The 17,429-nt window shown below is 34.6% G+C and overlaps 1 long non-coding RNA gene across 4 annotated transcripts in view; it reads left to right on the plus strand.

Annotated features, from left to right (window-relative positions):
* LOC123289733 (uncharacterized) overlaps positions 1 to 17,429 on the plus strand; it is a 62,888-nt gene that overhangs the window by 21,091 nt on the left and 24,368 nt on the right. For all 4 annotated transcript variants that reach the window (XR_011506625.1, XR_011506627.1, XR_011506624.1 and 1 more), the window contains one exon: positions 9,391 to 9,506. This is a non-coding gene — a long non-coding RNA (uncharacterized lncRNA). The remainder of the gene's footprint in view (positions 1 to 9,390; positions 9,507 to 17,429) is intronic.

The following is a 17,429-nucleotide window of genomic DNA, read 5'->3' on the forward strand; positions in this document are numbered from 1 at the left end:
CATGATAGAAATAAATCCCTGCCATTGGTTGATATACAAGAAATTTTTGTTACTCCTTTAGAATAAGAAGTTTACTTCCATTCACATGCTTTGAGGGTATTGCCTGAATTCTGCTTTTATGATATTCATCTCTCTTGGAAGTATAAAAAATTAGGCTGTGTTCATCTTAAAATCGATACAAGTGTTTCTTTAAATGTGCAAGCAATATCCTATGTCTCTTGAGAACTATTTTGAGAAATACTGTCAATTTACTTATTATCTTTTAGTGTTGAAACAACTTCTTCCTTAAAAATAATAAAAGAATCTTGTGTTTCCCTCTTTGTTCAGAGGATTTCCCAGTTGTGGTTGAGAGATTATGTTGATGGGTGGTGTCCTATTTGTAATGTTTCCCAAATTCTCTTCAGATTTCAGTGCATGAGGACCTTCAGAAAGATTACTATGACCTCTAGGTGAAATCGATGTGAACATCTACAACTACTCCTTCTGTAGTTGTCTTAGTGTGTCAATTGTCCTGTAGATTAAGACATAGAAGGAGACTGGAGAAGGCAATTTATTCAGTGAACTACAATTGGGCAAGGGAGAATAGACTTCTCTCTCTTTCTGTTTATAACATTTTCTTTAAAATGCTACAGTTGATTTCTGATTAAAAAAAAATTTTGAGCCAGCCCTTACCAGCCTAGTGGTTAAAGTTCCATGTGTTCTTTTTCAGTGGCCCAGGTTTGATTCCTGGTCACGGAACCACACCACTCATCTGTTAGTAGCCATGCCATGGCCATGGCTCATATAGAAGAACTAGAAGGACTTGTAACTAGAAGATACAACTATGTACTGGGCCTTTGTGGAGGAAAAAAAGAAAAGAAAAACAGAAGAAGATTGGCAACAGACGTTAGCTTAGGGCAAATCTTTCCCAGCAAAAAAAAAAAAGAAAAGAAAAATTCATTCCTTACTGTAGAAGGTAAATTAGCTCTATTTCCATTTCATGATTACAGTATTTAAAACAGAAAATTTAGATGACCCTTTCGTAGTTAGAAGTTAAATAATTGACAGAAGCAGAGGATTCGTTTTAACTCCTAGGCCTTTGTGTCAGAATCTTAACCTGATCTTTGTAATATGCATAATATGTTTCTATAAAGTAATGATAAATACCCAGCTAACAACTAACAGCTTTTGACCTGTCTGGAGAATATAATATCCAAGACTTTCGCCTTTATTTCAATTCAACCAGCCACTTCTACTAACAGGGGGCATTCCAGCTTAGAAATCTAATCCACAGCATCCTCCATTTTGACTACAAACTCCATTTCTTCAGTTCTTTCAAAAGCTCATTTCTGCCAAATCTGCTCTTCAAAGTCTTAGAGATTATCATTGTCTTAAATCTTCCAATTTGTTCCTGTCTATTAGAACTACTCTTCCTCTCTTTCCTCTTGAGTTTGGACCCAGTTTTTTATTCATTGAGTAGTTCTCTACTGAGATTATCTAAAGCATTTTCATCATTATGCTCCTACCAAATAGGTCCAGCAAAGTCATATCTGGGTCAGTGTCATTTATATCCTTTCATCCAATTAGCTAAGCATCACTTAAAAACACACACACATGCACACACACACACACACACTTACACGCATTCTTCTGCTAATCAGCATCATTACAATATCATTTTTTCCTGACTTAGCTGGAGCCTCTGTTCTCTCTGTGAATTCTTTCCATCTGCACTTTCCACTTTTATTCACAGAAAAGAAGTTAATTATGAACATTTTATCAGTGAAGAATACTCATTCATAAATTCCTGTCCCCAAAACTAAAGCTTATATACAGCCACATCACCCATATCCTCTTATCCTTTAAAGAGTAATCCATGCTCCTATGCCTTAAATCCCTTCTTCCTCTGATCCTGGTCAACTAGTCATCACATTCAACTTAGATACCTTCAAAGTCTTCCTCCATACTGTCTCTTTTTCTAATCCAATAAATATGATCATATTTATCCCATTCTAAACAAACAAATGATTTTCCCTTGATCTTATTTTGCCCCCAAGCTGTGTCTAATACCTTCATACCCAATTTTCCCAAAAGATTTATATTTAGAATAATCACTTACATCCACTTCCATGCCTACCATTCATTCATCAATGCACTGGCATTCGTCTTCCTTCCCAAGAAACCTCCTTTCCCTGAGTTTGGCATACTGCTAATTACAAACACAGTGGACTTCTATCTACAGCACATCTGCTGAGTTAACATTCAAACTTCCTTCAATTCTAACCCATTTACTTTCATGATGAGTCTAGTCTTTCACCTCTTTCATCAGCCCTTGAATAAGTATTTTTGCCAGTATTCTGTCCTATTATCATTGCTCTTTTCAATCTACACCTGTTTCCAGGTTATCTCGATGCTTTCTTCTATAATGATGTTTCATTTTTCGTATCCTGTAAGTCCTAAATCTGTAATTCAAACCTCTCCTGTACCTTTGGTATTGATATTAAAAAGCGTGCAGTATGTCAAGGCAGAGTTATCACTTAGCATGTGCAAAATGGACTCATCTTCCCCCCTAAACCAATGATCCTTTTGGTATTTTTTTTTGTCCAAATTAGTGGTATCTTAATCCTTTGAATAAGTCAACGTGGAGCCCTAGGAATAATTCCTTAATTCTCTCTCTCTCTTTTACCCAACAACCTAGTCATCAAGTCCAGACAATTTGACCACTTAAATAGTTTATGAACACATCCCTTCTCTACCTATTGAATAGCTTATTCTGCTCCTTAATAATATCCAAAGACTCCCGTAAACCAAAGACTCCCATAAACCAAAGACTCCCATAAACAAACTGGTAGCTTAGAGGCTATGTATGACTCAAACATTTTTGTTTTCTAATAATATTAGTACTGATCATACACAGTGATAGACAGATAGATAGATAGACAAATGATAGATGGATGATTGATACTTAATGTTTCATAAGTAATTGAATCTAGTACAAAACGCTTCTATTCTCCCAATATCCATTCTGCATTTTCTCCACTGTAATAAAATGTTTGGTGAGCAATGGTTGCTCAGAATAAAAAATCTATTTCACAGTTCTCCTTGCATCTGAACATGTAGACAGAGCAGAATCCCGTGGCAATTTCCAGTAACTTTATCTAAAGGAGAACACTCTCCTCCCCTATTATCTTGGTCATTTTCTCTGCTGCCTGGACATGTTGAATCAGAACAAGAGTTGTAGCCAAGGGATGTTGGAGGAGGGAGCTAGCCAGAATCTGGCCCCCAATAGTTTTGGCAGAACAAAACTGACATTCTAGCCTAGGACTGCATTTTTCCAGACTAATCTGTGAGCAGTAAATAATTTTATTCTTGCTTAAACACTTATTTTAGGATATCGTGTTATTTTCAGCTGAACCTAAACCTCACAAATACACTAGATTTTTTGGCTACTTTTGAAAGACTGGACAAGCTGGCAATTCCATGCCACACTTCCCCATGGCAACGACTGGCTGGAGCAGAGCAGCTTTAGTGTTAAACATTCTGCATTGTCTCCCTTTCTGGACTTGTTTTTTTACTAATTAATTTTATTTGCATTTGAATATCAAAACCACTGAAACACAAGATACAATCCAATTTCTTTAACATAACGTGCAAAGTCCTTGATGATTTGGTGCCTAATCATCTTGATATTCCTTTTTTTGTGTCCTTTATTCTCCCCCTAAACAAACTCCCTGTATTTCCCAATCTATACCAGTCTCTTTCTAACCTCTTTCCTTTGGTTTATGAATTAGCTGAAAATCCCCAGAAGGTTCCCCATTCCAAACAGGACCTGTACTAGTGGGTGGCCTCATGTGACAGTCAGCCTTAGTTGTTCCTTCTTACAGAGGGCCTTCCCACCCCTCCAAGCTGGGTTACAAGTCCCTCATCCACACTTGCAATTCCCTAGCATATCTATTACTACATCACTTTAAAAATACATTTCTGCTAAAAAGGGACTGGCCTATTGGCATAGATGTTAGCTCAGCAACAATCTTCCTCACAAAAAAATAAATAAATTTCTGCTAAAGAATCTATGATTCAACAATATTATAAGCACAAATGCTGAAGAAGTATGTAGGATGTTATTTTTAAAATAAGTCTTAACAGAACTTCAGAGATTGTGAATCAGTAAGTTTAAGACAGGGCTCAAAAATCTGCACTTGAAACAAGCACCTCTGATGGTTTTGACACAGGTAATCCAGCAAGCACATTTTGATAGGAAATGTCTTTAGAATGTGAGCTCCTTGAGAGTCTGGGCTGTATTATTTATCATATTGTACTCAACACCTAGCACATTGCCTTTTGTTCAATAAATACTTGTTAACACAAGTGTCTTTCAGCACTTGGGAGAAGCAGCTATCCTTGCAGGTCATGAGGTCAATTTAATAAAACACAGCTTAGCTGTGAGGCGTCATCTCTGTACCTTGGCTCAGTCTGGCAAACTCTCAGCACAGAAGTTGGTTAGCATTATTTCTACTGAACAAAAATATGAGTGTTGAGTGCTTTGTCTGTCTTGAACTGTTGTACACAAAGATCTATCTAAAGCAGTAGTATAATGCCTACTTACTCAAAGGTAGTATTTATTTGCTCATAATTAGAACTAATTATCTATGAATATCTATGAATGTCAAGACAGCACTCTGTACATATTGGCCATTCAATAATTCTATTGACCAACCACGTACACTATTTTCAAACTAATACATTTCATTGTGCTTTGGGAAACCACACATAAAACTATTATGTTTCTCAGCTTAGAAATGGAACATATTCCCACTTGAGAGAGATTTAAATTGGCTAATTAAAAGGTAAATAGCTATTTTAGCACTCTTGATTTCAGTTGCCTCATCACCCTAGACATTCTTCTCACTTGTTTGATTCACTAAAATCACATAGAAAATTATTTGTCTCAGTTTATAACCCAAAAGTTTGGGAGTATTATAGAATATTTTTTTGATTAAATCTAAATAAGTACCTAAAATTGTTTACTACAGAAGTCTTCAAGGAAATAAGATTTTAAAATAAACTCATATCTATTAACTAAAATTATTTCTATTCAGGTAGAAGGTGCTCACTTTTCTTATTCTTGATAGGTAGCTAATTTTTAAAAATCTATCAAACATTAATATTTGTTCCTAAATAATCAGCTTGAGTTAAGAGACACACACCTACAGCTGCAGTATATACTGCCATTCTGGGGAGTAATCATTCTTCAACCACAGATCAAGATGCTATCTGGATCGGCCCTGGCATTCCTGCCTCTCGTATAGCATTTGACTTTCGTAGCCCTCTTTGTAACTTTCCTATTATTTTTGTTCATTACTTTTTGTCCATGTCCTTGCCAGACTCCGCTATACACTCCAAACCACATATGCACTTGGGTTTTCATTTTCCTTCTTAACAGACCTTGAAATTTCCTTCTTAATGCCAACAATTAGTCAAACTGAGGGATTCCATTAACTGTGCAGGTTTCATGAATAATGTCTCTGGGTGATATATTTTAACCCTGGGCACATTTTTAGAGTACCATCGTAAGTATTTTCTATTTGGCACTGTCTCTCCTTAAACAATAATTTTTTCATTCTCTAGGTTGGTTTTCAATATGAGTGATATGATAGGTAAATTAAAACTTGTTTATCTGTTCATACAAATTTAAAGAGTACAATTTTACAGTTGGCTTAAAAGAAGGATTGTAATCAATTATAAAATTACCCTTAATATGATAGAATACGTGGAGCCATATTCTGAAAAAATCTTCTTGTCTTCAGGTTAATCGTAAACAATGGATAAACATGAGAATGCATAAGAAATATTCTTCAAGCAATTTCATAACTCAAAAATACAATACAAAACTAAATCATCCTTAATATAAGTGAAACACAACTCAGACATACATTTTACTGCATAACTAAATCAATGGAATGAATAACCTTTGCAAATGAGTTGCACTTTCGTTAACACAGAAAACTTCTAATGGTAAAGTACTTATGTCATAATATTATCTCCTGAAATAATGTCACTCATAATCATGTCTAGTCCCATAGAATCAAACAGCCAAATTTACAAAATATCTTCTTGCATCTAAATGACAGGATTCTTTCTTCTCTGCATAATCGGTAGGATGAGTCTCAAAGCTTCCTCAGTTCAGAAGGCCAAAATGACTATGCTCCCTGTCATTTTTGCCACACCCCCAGAACATACATATGGAAAGGGAGAAATCCTCTGTGCAGCTGCACTCATGCTGCACAGCTAGCATCAAAATTACATTTAATTTTATCTCAAAGTGATGTCAACCATGTTGCATCACGGGAGCGGAAAGATGCAAGTGTGTACAACACAAAGGCAATGGAGTTCCATTATTTGATTCCTATCAACTCCTTTCATCCCTACTGCACACTTTGGAGAGTTTCTCCACTTCTTGTCCAGAGGAGTAATGAGCAACTGGTGTGTATATTTCTTCCCTAAACTTTAGGGTTTTTTTTTATTTTCCCTAAACATTCATGGTTTAGTTAGGAGCTCTCCTTCAGTAAATCAACAAATTTTTGATGCCTCTAAACATGATTAAATAATTTAGCAAGAAAAAGTAAACATTTTTATTATATCTGCTTGAATTTTTAAGAAAATTGTGACTCAAAGAGATTTTTTTTCTGTCAAAAAAAGGGAAATCTGTACAGTGATCATGAAAGATACACCAAATCTTAATTTTAGTTGCTCATGTGAATCCATTAAAATTTTTTAAGGCCACTAACAAAATAAGATAAAACAGGCTTCCTATAGAGAATCCATAGAAATTTAAGATTTCAGTACAGTGTTATAAGGTTTATAATATGGTTATTGCTCTAACATTTAGAGATACAAATCTTTATTTTATAGCCCCAAATTATGAAATAAATTTCCGAGATGCCAAACTAGTTGACTTACAAAAACAATAAATGTCAAATTGTTTTGACAAATGAAAGCTTTTTAAAATAACAAACTTTGTAATTTTTCAGAGATACTTAATAGTTGCCCATGAATGTGACTATTGTTTTACAATAAAAAAAGATTACAAGAGGGGCTGGCCCCGTGGCCGAGTGGTTAAGTTCGCGTGCTCCGCTGCAGGCGGCCCAGTGTTTCGTCAGTTCAAATACCGGGCGCGGACATGGCACTGCTCATCAAGCCACGCTGAGGTGGCGTCCCACATGCCACAACTAGAGGTACCCACAACTAAGAATGTACAACTATGTACCGGGGGGCTTTGGGGAGAAAAAGGAAAAAATAAAATCTTAAAAAAAAAAAAAGATTACAAGAATTATAAAATATTACCAAGAAAAGAAAATTAATGTTAAATAACTAATCCTCTTTGGCCTAAAGCAAATTGGGACAAGATATGATTGAGTTTAATAGCAACTGGGGCCAACCTTGTGGCCGAGTGGTTAAGTTCACGCGCTCTGCTCCAGCGGCCCGGGGTTTCGCTGGTTCGGATCCTGGGCGCAGACATGGCTCTGCTCATCAGGCCATGCTGAGGCGGCGTCCTACATGCCACAACTAGAAGGACCCACAACTAAAATATATACAACTATGTACTGGGGGTATTTGGGGAGAAAAAGCAGAAAAAAAAAGAAACTAACAATTCCTAGTAAGTATTTTTAATGAAAGCTTAAATTTCAAAATCATCTAGGAAACTCAAATCTTATTTGCAAACATACTTGACCCTTACTTTAGCACTGTGTGACATGCATTTGGCAAATTTAACATGGGTAAAACATTTGTACCAGTCCTATTATTAACAAATAGTTTTAGTACTCTATCATAAAACTTTGCTTTATTTATTTAACAAACTATGCAAATGCACCATTTTACTTCTCATAATTCTATTAGACTTTTACATTAGAAGAAAAAATATGCATTTCCCTAGTTTTCAAAATAGACTTACATTGAGTGTTGCTCTGTTCTATTCCACCCTCCATGAGTCAGTGTTCCAGAGGTTGTGCCTCTTTATTAGACCATGGTGTGTGTGTGTGTGTGTGTGTGTGTGTGTGTGTGTGCTTGACAGAAGAAATTTTTTCCTGAAAGACTCCTGAAAGATTTTTTTTTAATCTCTTTGTGGTCACATTTCTTTTCCTGAATTATAGCACAGTGGCTTATTTGCTTTTAAAATAAAGCTAATTGTATATAAATTTATTTCTAGCTCTACATATCAAATATGTTATGATTAACTTATCAAAAAGATAAAGCTCTATGTCCCCTTTGAAAGCTTTATCTCTATAGTAGGCTTAGAAATGGAAATATTTATTGACAAATATCATGCCTTGTGGTTTGGAAAATATTTGATTTGGGAAGAGTGTGGATTCTGAAAATATACTGAAAATAATGGTTTTGAGTTGCCATTCTGCAAACATACTTAAAGCATAAAGATATATATTTTTATAAATGTTCATTCAATCAACTGACATTAATCATCTATTATTCTACAAATAAGCAAAGAAGATAAAAGATACCAAGACGTAAGCCCTGCTCAGGAACAACTTACAGTGTCGATAGAATCTAAAGACTACAGATTTTCTAATGTTCAATAATACCTATTTATCACTGTGAACACAGGTATAAATTATTTTAAAAGAAAGTGAGAGGTGAATTCTTTAACACAGAAATTGCTTCCTGATTTAACAAAACAGTGGCAAGTAAGACTCAATTGACCTTTTATTTCATTAAGTTTGGTCCTAAGTGATAAGTTCAGACGGAAAATCAATCAGCATTTTAACACAGCAAATTAGAGGAAATAAACTTGCTTATAAAGTTGGGTGAGAAAGTCACCCAGTCACAGATTTAAGGAACTGCATACAAATCAGCTGTGGACTATCAGTTTACTAATAATACTTTATTTGTTAGGCTTCAAAGTCCATGTATGAAAAAGACAACTCATTGCAGACAAGTGGGATTGGGGCAACTGAATTGTACACTGTTTTAAAATATACTCTATTCTGACCAATTAATCTTATTCTCATGAAACTGGGCTAAATGGACGAAGCTTCCAGACTCAGATTAATAGAGAAAATTTGTGTGATGGAGTGTTCTATATTTCTTGAAACGTGAGCTATTTTGAACCACCAGGTCATGAAGTAGTCATCTATCCTCTGCTTCAACAGATGGCACAATTGAAGAAAGGCCAAGCTCTTCATGGTAAATGGCACACAATTGGACTTAGAAATGCCGGAAAACGATGGGAAATAAGGCAATGGATTCTCTTTTTGCTTTAATGTTATTATTTTTCTGAATTGTTAGTTTTCTTTGAGAAGTAATTAACTCTACGTCTATCACTTTAGACTACTATGAGTTCAGTTCTCTAAGATATGTGCTTGTTCTGTTTTGCTTTTTCCCCTCCTAAATTAGGTGCATCAGGCAATTCTCTCTTCTGCCCTGCAAGTCTCCAAATAAGTGTTCTGGAAAAACAAACAAATAAACAAAAGGTGGTGTGAGTCACAGGAGGAGAGTGGCTTCTGAGATCAGTAAGTGTGGGATATATATCATGCATTTCTCACTGAGATTCAGAATATTTCTTGAAATCAGTGAAATCCTATGGTAAGAACTATTACTTGCTATTTAATGAAGTATTCCTCTAAATTTTAAATTCAAGAAATCATCTTTGGAGGGCACTGATTTTTATATCTCGTGGACCTTTGGAATCATGGAATATAGTTCTATAAAAAGCAGAGTCAACACAGATTATATTGGAAGTATTTCATGGGAGGAAATCATGTTTCCTATCCTAAGCAAAAGTATTCTGATACCTTAGCCTTCTTCACTTTTGGCATTGAAAGGCAAAATGAATTGCCCTCCAAAATAATAGCATGGATTATTAGTACTCTTACAGTAGCAACAATACTATATTATAGATTCATTCACAGGTTCTGTGCCAAATAAAAAGAAATGTGATTCTTGGTATACAAGTAATACAGAGTCTTCAAAATCAAGTATAATAGTTACCCCAATTCTATAACTGATTTTGGTGGAGAAGAATTTATCTTATACAGGTAAGAGTCTGAATTGCTTTACCAATTTTATTGGTTACATTGTAAGCAGAAAAAAGGCAAAATTCTCCATTCTCATTTTCTGAGGTGATGGAGAAGCAATCTCTCTGATTTCCTTATTTTTTTTAAAAAAAAGTGGATTAGCTCCACAGCATATCTTATTTATATGTAATTTGAAGCACTAAGAGGCATTCTTCCTGCCAAACAATCCTACTGAAATGCTAGCATTAAAAAGGCATCTATTTGCAATACTGTTATTAAAATTTTTAAATACTCCACTCCTTGCAGAATATTGTTGAATTAAGCCATTTTGTCACATCCTAGTGCTATTTAGTTTGAGGGTTTTTTTTTTTCCTTTTTCTTCTGTTGGTTAGCTAAAATCAGCTACAATGTAGAGATTTAAATGAAGCTTAGGAAGTGTAATCATGGAAGGAAGAGAAGTGAAATTTTAGAGTGTCACTTACTGTCCAGTACGAGAACAAGTTAGGTAGAGGGGGTAAATTTAATTGTGTCAAATAAAAAAACCATCATGTGTTTAGTTCGAAGTGGGTATGGAAAGGAGAAATATAACAAAGATTGCATTATGTACCTGCAATCCCAGGGAAAACAACAAAACGGATGTCAGAAAAATGTCACAGCAGGGTGGGCTGGACAGATACTGATAATCTCTCATCAAATACCCAGTTCTGCAGATAAAATGCATTTGTTTTAAAGTCCCTTCAATCTGGTTTTGCATTTTGGCTCTGCCACTGAGCAGAGCACTCGCAGACAAGTTGCTTTCTAATCCTCGGATTCTTTATTTGTAAAATAGTGATTTAAAAAAATTACATAACAGAAATAATTGTTTTGAGAGTTACGTAAAGTTATTTACAAAATGGAGAGCTACTATTGATATCTAATACTTTCTAGTACGTAATGTATCAAAACCTCTTTTAATCATTGTAACCGTATTAACTCATTTAATATTTACGACCTTGCTATGAGGTAGTCATTTATATTTTACAGGTGAGAAAATCAAGGACCTAAAAGGTTAATAACTTGATCAAATTCATACAGCTAGCCTGAGCAGGGATTAGAATTGATGCAATCTGATTCTAAAGATGTGACCCTTAACCACTCCGATAATTCTTGATCAAACATGATTAGTTTATTGTCAGTCCTCTTCAATCATTACTTTATCCCTGGCTTACTTTATACACGTTTATAACTATATTCTGATAAAATTCCCAGGCATAACTTAAAATATCTATAACTAAATGGAAAAAATTTAGACAAATATCCTGTATAGTTTTGAAAATTCTATGTAATTTTCATGAGTCAAAATATTTTGAGATATTTTAATGACTATATAATAAAGATTCTATTTGACCTTTGTTAGAGGAATTTAGAGTTAATCTGGCCCAGGGATTGGTGAACTACCTCCCACAAGCCATGTCAGTCCTGTTGTTTGTTTTTATGCCACCTGTGAGCTAAGAATAGTTTTTACATTTTTCAACGATTGAAAAAAATCAAAAGAACAACATTTTGTGACAAGTAAAAATTATATAAAATTTAAATTTCAGGGTCTCAAACAGAGTTTTAAATTTTGCCAATACAAATTTTTGTAAATTTGTTTTCTCTCTTGTTTTATACATAATATCTACATAATATCCATATGCACATAGTATCTACATAACATCGTAGATTTTGCATCTTAGTCCACAGAATCTAAAATACTTACTATCTGGCCTATTACAGAAAAGGTTTTCTGAGCTCTTGATTTTAGTCCAGCAGTCTCATTTTAGGTTGAGATTCACTGGAATTAAGAGCCATGCCTGGGATCACAGAGCTAGTTAAAGAAGCTAATCCAGCATCAAGGCTTTCCAACTGTTGCGTCATTGCTGCGGCCCCCATAAATGATCCCAAAGACTATAACTCTATAGCACCATGAGGCTGTGTTGTGAGAAGCTAAGCAGAGCTATCAGCCAGCCTTTAACTTTCCATTTAAAAATAAGCTGAGTATTTACCACATGGCATCACACACAAATATGGAAAGAACTGAAGCCACTCAGAGCCTCATGAAAAGGGAAAACTATCCTTATGCAGCACAACGTTGAATACTAATATTTGAATTGCAGCCGGACTAAAAGAAAATGAAAAGTAATCATAATCTACTTAAAAGATTAAGTTCAATTACACTTAGATTTTTTGGGATTAGAGACGGTTATTGATGGTGAGCCGAATGGTGCAAACAAATTGTTGCATGAAGAAAATATGATATATTTTTTATTGTGCTGTCTAGTCAAATGTTGGACTAAATACCAAATGTGGTGTATGCTTCTTAAAAGCTAACCAGACCCCAGAGGTGCCTACAAGCAAGGGTAAAATAAAACAGAGTCCAACCTTTGAGGAACTCCCAAGTAAGAAAAGCCTCATCCTCATTCTTGTCTTATTATTGATTACTAAAACTAATCTCCCTTTGCCAGAAATCTTTCCTCTTTGGGGAAGAAAAAGAAGTTGTCTTTTGTTATTAGTGATGAATAAGATTAATTGTTCCGCTCTCATTCAGAAATATGCTTTTTAAAGCAGAGAGCTTAAGCATTTCAATTTATAGCTTACATTGTAGCTTTATGGCACAAGCTGTTTTTATCCTTTGCCACACTTTTTTCTGTTTTCAATTGATTTTCATAAATGATTATTTTGCTGGGTTTCATACATAGTCTTCTGATTTAAGGGAAAAATGTTCAGATATTAGAGAGAGTACACATTTCATACCTTTCCTACATCCCTGGTTTCTAAAATCAAGTTTACAAGCAATTTTCAATAAATCTGCCCTGCAGGTAGAGTACACCAGTTAAATGCAACCATAGGCTTAGTTTTCAATTCTATAAAGTGGAGCTATCCATAAAAGACTGAGGATGAACTCCAAGTCTATATTTTCCTCCCTAACCTCTCTCTGAGCTCCATATTTCCATGTCCATCAGCCCACCTAGAATATGCAAATCGGTATCTCAAAGTTACCAAGTTCAAAATCCAACTCTAAAACCTACTTCCTCCTGCCTTCCCTTCTCAATAAAAGATACCAACCATCATGTTGATTGATTAAAAATCACACGCACACACAAGTATTTTTCTTTCCTTCACTCCCACATCTGCTCCAATACAGATCTTTCTTGGACACCAAAAATTTACCACTCATTCTCCACTTCTGTCCATCTCCACTACTACCGCTACTGCCCAACATACCATCACGTATTTCCCAAACTCTGCAAGAGCAGCTCCTTGCCTTCCGCTATTGCCCCCAGTAATTCATTCTCACTAACGAAGCCAAAATGGCTGTTTAAACATGTCACTTGGATCACTTGCCTGCTTAAAGCTCTCTGTTATACTTGAAATAAAATCTAAATTCTTTGCTATGTCTTACAGGGCATTAACTGGCTTCGTTCTGCCTCTCCATTTTCGTCTCTACCTGTGGTTAGATACCAGAAATTCAGGCCTTCTTTCTAGTCCTTAAACATTCCATGCACATTTATAAATCAGGATGTTTTGTCATATATATAAAATACAAATGATTTATTTACCAGGATCTCTCTTGCTCCTAACTTTCAAATGATTGTCTCATCATTTTTCACTCAGTTCAAGCATCATCTCCTCAGAGAGGACTTCCATGAGCACCCTAAAAAAAGTGATCAGCCCCTTCCCCACTTTATTTCTTCATAGCTCTTCATTATTCCAGTTTATTTTAACCATTATTTTTGTTTTGTTTTCTGTAATCTCTTATAGAATGTAAATTCAGATGAGCAGAAATCTAGTCTGTTTCGTTTGGTGTTAGAATTTTTGCACAGCTGCCTGGCACGTAGTAGGTGACCAATAATTACATGTTGAATCAATCAAAGTAAAATTTTTATCATCCTCAGTTGGTTTTGTTTGTTTTTCTCTTTGAACTTGGCATGATTAAGATGTATCTCCCTGACACCATTGCGAGGTTGCCTCCTTGAAAGGCCTTGAGCTGTGTGATACATACACCACTGACAATTGTATTAGTCTTAAATTTTACACTATTATAAAGGCTGTAGTCAAACTATTCCTCAATCATGTTTTAAAAAGCCAGCGTAAATATGGACTGAAATTTCTCTTCTTGAAATATATCATACTAGTTTAAGATATTATGAACTAAAAAACCCTACATTTATAAAAGAAAATAATTCTGTTTCCAGTCTATGCACTTGGTTACTCATCAAGTGAGTCAATTGGGCTTGCAGGGATGGAAATTTAATAGGCACCACATTAATCATCTATGCGAAAATGATGAAAAAAATTCTATATTATAAAAAGCTTGTGGGAGACATAGTTTTGGCTGACTATAAATGATGTCACGTGTATGCAAATAATGTTCAAAAGTGCTCTGATCTGACTCTCTTCTTAATTTGATATTACAAATGTTAAGGTATAATAGTAACATGACATTCCATGTCACTCATTTCTTGGGGATTATTGCTGTTTCCAGTTGTTAGTTTCTTGGCTTCAAGTCTTAACGCTCATAACATTATACCCTAAGATGTAATGCCCTCCTGGAATACTCCATTTGTTATGTCTTAATGTCTAGTTATACCAAATACCATCTGTAACATGAAATCCGATAGTTGGAGAGCTGACCATTCTAGTGAAAAATACAAGTGTCATAAAATCAAAGTTTTGCTGAAGGATAAAAGCGTAACCCTTTCTGACCAATAATAATAGTAAGGTTAAACTCTCTCATTAAAGCCCGTATTGAGACACTGGAAAACGTTTAGTGCTTTCATAATTTCACTCCCTTTAGATCCATCTGATAATGAGTTAAACCAAATTAGATCTATTATTTAGGAACCTTGAAAAGGTCACTAACATTAATTTCCAACTCGGCTATGACAGAGCCATACTAAACTCTTTGCTATACAAGCTACCAAAATGCAAACTGGTTCTTAATAACTCTAATTAAGTAACCTTAACTAGACACAATTGAATTAGGTTAGCTACAAAAATGATCGAACCCAAAAGAAATTAGCAAATAATTACTATATGATATAAATTCATAATATTTTGGATAGAATAATTTAGTCATGTAGGATTACTCATAATTATATAAAACAATTATTTTAATAAATAAACATGCCTAGACTAAAACATGTGGATTCTACTGTAGTGTATAGGCAATGATATTGCTTCAATTCAGTCACTATTTTATAATCCTGTTATTTTATGGAAGTGGTAAAAAGTTCTATGTACATATATCTAATATTATTCAAATCATATCACTATCATAATAATGAGCATTACTTTCTCATATGGTATGCAGTTTGGAAATGTTAAGAAGATATTGACGTAAAAAAGTGTGCAATAAATATCACGGAATCTGGTAAACGCCATTATTGTTTACAGTAACACTGGCCCTTTTCCACTCATCCCCCTTTCTTGGGAGGCAGAGACTGTTTCTCTGATACTACAATGGATTGGTCATTTATCATCTACATTTGATCCACTTCTCATTTTTCGCTATGTATTGACTCTTTCTATTGTTATTCTGCAGTGGAATATGATTTCTTCCTGTATTCTTCTGCCAAGAAAAGAAATAGAGTTAGAGGCAAAGAGAATAAAGCATAGAAGTGAGTAAATGCATGGCTTTGCTCACTGCTCTCTGCTTGTTAAAACTTTGGACTTGTGCATTTGGACCAAACTACTGAGTAATTGAATATTAGGTTTTACTACATAAGAAATGGCTATGGGATTGTTAGCTTTACAGTAAAATTATAAAACTATATGTAATGTTATATTAAAGCTGCTGTAATCTACTTTATGTATATAAACACAAATCAAAGAGAAGTACCCAGAGACAATTCTGAAATTTTTATGATACCATAAAATGTCTTTTTCAATTTTCTAAACTTATATTTGATATCTCACATAACTAAAATTGAAAAATTATGACTCACTGAAAATAAAAACTGATTTGATTGTTTCCTTTTAGAATGGTTAGTCAAAAAACTACAGAAGTTACAAAATTTCAGACATTATTCTCATTTTACAGAAAAAGAAACAAAACTAGCAAGGTAATTAAAATACCTCTTTCAGATTCAATACTCCAATATTTTAAAATTTTGTTTTAAGATTTTCAACTATTTGCATAACAGCCAACGAAACACATATGATGACTGCATTTTTCCAAATGGCCCCAAACTTAAATTACTTTAAAAGAAACCCCCAAATTTTCTAGTGGCATTCTTTAAAAACTGCCAATGATGTCCTATTTTTCTACAATTAAAGTAGTGTATATATCTTATCATTGTAGGTTGTAAACTCCCTGAGGTTAGAACCACTTTATTTTCTTTTTCTCTTCTTTTCTTTTTCTTTTTCTTTTTTTTTTGAGGAAGATTAGCCCTGAGCTAACTATTGCCAATCCTCCTCTTTTTGTTGAGGAAGACTGGCCCTGAGCTAACATCCTTGCCCATCTTCCTCTACTTTATACTTGGGATGCCTACCACAGCATGGCATGTGGGCCACAACATGTGGACAATTGCTGCCATGTCCACACCCAGGATCTGAACCGGCGAACCCTGGGCCGCTGAGAAGCAGAACGTGCAAACCTAACCATTGCCCCACCGGGCTGGCCCCCAGGACTACTTTATTTTCTTTCCCCAGAGAGCTCCTATAACATTTTTCATGTAGCAAGTGCCTAATTTTAATGTTGCGAATTGAATATTTAAGTTCTAACTCATTCAAAATTCTTAAAACTATTACACAATTCTTCTCCTGTAAACTTTCGTGCAAAGTTCAAGTAGGAAATATAATTATATTTCAAGCATGTAATATAGTATATATTTAGCAAGTGAATGGAAGGAGAAGAGTAATTAATTAGACAATTGAAGTCTAAGCCATTATGCTGAAATTACCAATCAATTGAGGCCGAAAGGTTATACTGGGCTTCATCAATCTAAGATGATTTCTTCAGTTGTCCGTGTCATCATAAAATTGTAGTCCTTAAAGACTTAATCTGTTCTCTTAATTATTCTACTCTTTTTGAAACCCAATCAAAGTTTGATAGGTCACAACAGAGTCAACATTGTTTCAGGTTTCAGGATTGTTCTGCTGTAACATGTGCTTTCATGGAACCATTCAGTTGCATTTCTTTAAGTTCCAAAGTCCTTAATGTCCTGTATCTCACTTTTTATAATAATACTTTTGGTGAATTTATAGATGAAAGAAATTGCCAGGGGCTTATAAGAAACATTTGATTTAGCCTTCTTTTTTTATAGTTCAGGAGCACATTGAAGCAAATCATGTGTGTTAAATCTTAAGTATGCATCTACTATATCTATCAATATGATACACAATTCATCCTTTAAAATTTAAATAATAAGTTGCATTTGGAATAGACTGAAATGAGAG

This window comes from Equus asinus, chromosome 11 (assembly GCF_041296235.1).
Source record: "Equus asinus isolate D_3611 breed Donkey chromosome 11, EquAss-T2T_v2, whole genome shotgun sequence".
NCBI classification, from domain to species: Eukaryota; Metazoa; Chordata; class Mammalia; order Perissodactyla; family Equidae; genus Equus; species Equus asinus.